Source organism: Penaeus japonicus, unplaced genomic scaffold, assembly GCF_977035675.1.
Source record: "Penaeus japonicus unplaced genomic scaffold, GWHDUDI00000001_assembly GWHDUDI00000009, whole genome shotgun sequence".
Classification (NCBI taxonomy): Eukaryota; Metazoa; Arthropoda; class Malacostraca; order Decapoda; family Penaeidae; genus Penaeus; species Penaeus japonicus.
Window position 1 is genome coordinate 36,640,571 of NW_028234411.1, and position 4,797 is coordinate 36,645,367.

Genomic DNA, 4,797 nt, shown 5'->3' on the forward strand with positions numbered 1-4,797 from the left:
AATTTACTAAGTGTTTCACATGAAAAACATTTAAACAACAAAAAGTCTATTGGGTGTATTTTTATGTTCATTCTCAGGGCAGACTGGTAATCAAAGGCTATTGAAGTATATAGTCACAATCAGAGTAATGCGTTCGAATTTGTTTAGATTCGATGGGCAGCAAGTGGTCTCTTCAGAGAAAACTGAAGTAAATTAAGTCGGTAACTCATGTAAAACAATAAAATACCTGAGTTTAGTATTATTTACTGTGATAATCTATAATGTTAGCAAATAATAATAATTTTGTGTGTTGTGCGATATCCATTTTAAACAAGACTTCTGTAATACACGCACAATATGCGAGAATAACTTTTGTTGCAATGAAATTATCATGAAAAGTATAGCATACCTAGGTGAATAAGCCTAGAATAAATTTTGCTTTGATTGATGTGTCATGGAATGCATTCTATATTTGCACAAATAAGATCTATGTACTGACAGCTAATCTGCACAACTGTTTTTTTGAAGAAATAAACTTTTTTCATGCTTAAAGTAGCATGATGTTAACATATTCAGATTCACATTCCGATATGAATTACTAAAGCAAACAAGAAATGTGTTTTATGAACTTAAAAGTGTTTTTCATCAGAAGAAGAAGCAAATAACTGTAAAAAGATGTTTTTCAAAGGCGCGCCACAGAGGCACGGGTCGCTCTGGAACTCCCACCGAAGTGGAAGGGGACAGTTAAGTTAGTCGAAGAGTTCAGGTGAAGATAAACAGTCAGGAAAATGAAGGAAAGTTGTAGTTAAAGTAGTGGGAGGACGAAACTCCCTGTCTGACTTTTTAAGTTATTGAAGTGTCATGCTCACTCAAAACCTTCTGGGAGGCCTGCCAGGTCGGAAGGTGAAAAGTCTTTGTTGATTGTTGATTTATTCTTCTTCTTCTTATCTGTGAGGGTGAGTAAGTTGAAGAGGGTTGGGAGGAAGGGGTCTGGAACTTGGGTTTGGGTTAAGGATAAGGAATCTTTATTATTTATTCATTAAATGTAGTTAGTAAAAACCAAAAAAATGTTAGTATTTTTTTTTTTTTTTTTTTTTTTTTTTTTTTTTTTTTTTTGAAGCGTGATAAAGTGGAAGAGGAAGTGGTGAAAGGATCTGGAGAGATAGTGAAAAGAAACTTGGGAGGAGATAAAGTGAGAGTTAGAAAGTTAAGTAGAGTGAAGAGAGTATTAGCTTTTTATTTAGGATTGGTCTTGAGGAGAAGGAAGTTGAAGTGAGTAATGGAAGTGAGTAAAGTGAAGAGGAAGTGATGAAGGGAGCTGGAGGGATAGTGGAAATGAAATTTGCGAGGAGATAAAGTGATAGAAGGAAAGCTGAGAAAGGTGGAGAAAGGAGAAAAGATAAGTTGTAAGACCAGGAGAAAGAAGTCAGAGAATAGCTTGCATGTGCGCCCTTAGTAGCTGAACAAAGCCCCGGGTCAACCCCTCGGGAGGCAGCCAGAAACCAGAACACCTAGCAGGCTATTTTTTAAGGGATTTTTTTTTTTTTTTTTTTTTTTTTTTTTTTTTTTTTTTGGATTTTTACATTCTGAAGCTCTGCCCACGCTGCACTTCGCCGACCTCGCACGTCACCTCTCACTGCTATGCATGATGTGCCGTGCTTGACGTTGAAGTGGAGCCCTGTGGGTTGGCTTGTAGTCTTGGTTAAAAGGTGTTAAAAATCTTCATTCTTCATTCTTGAACTTGCAGGTCCTCTTGAAGTTTACTTCGTTCTTGTCTTCTTGTCTTCTTTTAGCTTCTCCTCTTCATGGTTGCCTCCTTACATCATCGGTCTCCTGTACCTGATGCCGTGAATATGGCCTCAACTTCTTCAATGCCATTGATTCTGCTGAGGCTTTTGGGCCACCAGGCATGTGTGCCTTCTGGACGAACGTTGAGGCGATTGTAGAGCTCCTCATCCTCATCTTGGATTTTTGTCCATCTTCTTCTGGCTTGATGGTGGAGTCTCTGGTTGATCGCCTCGATCCTTTGTCTTTCATGGATCTCTCGTGCAGTGACTACTTCAGGAAAGCGAATATTCAGAATCCATTTGCCTGCCTGGTTCTGAATAGTCTGTAGCTTCATCATCTGACTTCTGGAAATGGTGTGAGTAGGCACTGGCGGGTATTCCATGATGGGCCGCACTAGGGCTTTATAAATGTAGAGCTTGGTTTCAGTACTCAGTGTCTGGAACCTTCTGATCTTGTTCAGCTGATGTTTAGCTTTGGTTGCTCTATCATTTATGTGAGGGACAATTCCTCTTCTGCTAATTGTTAGCCCTAGTATCTTTCCTTTGTCACAGTAGTCCACTGCTTCTTCGTCCACTATCAGATCTGCTGTCTTGAACTTGGCCACAGGAATGACTTGGAATTTTCTCATGTTGGTTGAGATCTTCCACTGTCTTTCGTATCGATTGATGGTCTCTATGGCTCTGGCAGTTCTGAGTGCCATCATCTCGATCGATCTCCCTTCATACTTGATTATCTGAGTGATGTCGTCGGCATACATATAGTGATTGCTGCCATGTGATGGTTCAGGCAGATCTGCTGTATAGATTGTGAACAGTGTCGGTGAGAGGCAGCTTCCCTGTGGAACTCCACTCATGAGGGGAATTGCTTCGCCGACTGTATTGCCGACGACTATTCTTGCACTCCGACTTTCAACAAAGTCACACAATAGCTTGGTCAAGGACGTCGGGAGATTCAGCCTGATGATCTTAAGTTTCAGGCCTGTGTGCCAAACTTTGTCGAAGGCTTTGGCCACATCTCTCAGAACCACATTGACTTGGTTCCTTTCGCTCATGGCATTGGCGATTTCTTCATATATGATTGCAATGGCTGTTGATGTTCCTCTGCCTGGTCTGAAGCCATGTTGCCTGGGATTTTGCAAATCGTTAATCTCCAGGTGATTTCGCAATCTTATGTTTAGTATCTTTTCAAAGATTTTGCCTGGGACTTCCAGCAGAGATATTGGTCTGTAGTTCTCCACTTTTCTTGGATTTTTCCCGGCTTTTGGAATCATCCTGACTCTTGCTTCCTTGAAGTGGTCAGGGAAGTAGCCAGCAGTGAGAGAGGCATTATATATGTTTGCCAGTCTCAGCAACATCTTGTTTGGAAGATTTTGCAGGATTGTTTTGTTGATCCTGCTTTTGCCTGGAGCAGTTCTATTCTTGAAACTCTGAATAGTTCTTTTGACATCTGTGGGGTTGATCTTGGTCATTAGTGGATCTGTGGGGTCCAGTCTAGTGAAGTCAGAAGCAGCTTCTGGATATAGGAGGTGCATGTGCCTTCCTATTTCCTCTATGATGGTCTCCTCGAAATCACTGTCAAAGTTCTCTTCTTCTTCTTCGGTAATTCGGAAACAATTTCTCCAGTAATTTCTGAACAGGATTTCTTGTTCTTCTTCTTCATAAATCTTCTCATCCTGTTCGTTGAGGAGGTAGCTACTTCTGCTTTCACTTCTTCCCATCAGTTTCTTTATTCCTGACCAGAAGGACTGTGGATCTTTTCGGTCCCATTCCACTTTTCGAACAAGTTCTTCCCACTTGTCATTTGCTGCTCTCCTCCACTGGTTAGAGAGTTCTCTTTGCAAGCTTCTATATCTTGCTCTCAGGTCTTGTGTCCATCCATGAATCCCTGCATAGTGCTGCAGGTGATTCGACTGTATATTTAGCAGTCTTACTTCAGCTGTTAGCCTTGGATGGGGGATAGTCCTGTGGTTGCTCTTGGGTACATGATGAGCAAGTGCAGCTTCAACATCGCTGTACCACTTTTCGACTTCCTCGTCAATCTCTTCCAATGTTGCAGTCCTCAAGTTGGCTGCAGGCTTGGACTGGAGCTCATCCTTGAATCCTCCCCAATTAGCCATTCTAAAGTTGAATCTGTTACAGTTTAGGCTTTTCAGGATTGGGTTGGATGATATCTTGAGGATGATGGGCAGGTGATCACTGGTGCTTGCAGGGCCTGGTTCCATGATCACGTTGTGATGGGTTTGGTTATTGCACAGTGCAATATCTGGTTTGGTTGCTGTGTTCCACGGGTCGCTCTGTGAGCGTGACGGCTGGTTTTGTTCGAGCGGTACGACACTTTCGCTGGCGTACGCCCGACAGTGCCCATGAAATGAAATGATTTCAAGACATTTGACTCTGCAGATAAGGCCTTATGTGTTTCATATGTGATAAACGTCATCATAGTCTTGTCATTTTCCTATTCTAACACTCGATATAGTCATAAAATAATTTGACGGTCTATTAATGCAAGGTTTTCCAAAGAATATAGGTTGCTTCAGTGTGTAGGGACGGAATGGTAAGTCGCTTAGAAAAAAAAAAAAAATAGAATCTCCTCTACTCCGCAGGAATGTATATGTGTGTACTAGTTATCTATATTGGAAATCATGCTGAAATATGTATATTGAAATTTTATGCACTGACATCCATGTTTCCTTTGCTTTGCATTCGACACCATTACAACCATATTCAATTACTGGATAACTATCCTTGTTGGTTAATTTTTCATCTAAAGGTATAATTTAGAAAGCTGGAAATAATGTATGCAAGTTTAAAGTTTATTGAAAAAAGAGATGTAAGCATTATGACCATCAGGTACTCTTGATTAAACCTTTTGGTTGATTATACAGTTCTTGCGAAATAGAAGGAGAAAGGGCCTGTTAGCTCAGTTGGTTAGAGCGCCGTGCTAATAACGCGGATGTCGAGGGTTCGATCCCCTTACGGGCCAAGACAATATTTTCAGCGCAGTTACTCCTGTGCCACTAACCTTGTAGTG

General features: G+C 41.1%; 1 non-coding gene across 1 annotated transcript; it reads left to right on the top strand.

Moving 5' to 3' along the window:
• The first annotated feature begins 4,675 nt into the window (after positions 1-4,675).
• Positions 4,676-4,749, top strand: TRNAI-AAU (transfer RNA isoleucine (anticodon AAU)). The gene has a single exon. It is a non-coding gene; the product is annotated as a tRNA-Ile (tRNA).
• The last annotated feature ends 48 nt before the right edge of the window (positions 4,750-4,797 follow it).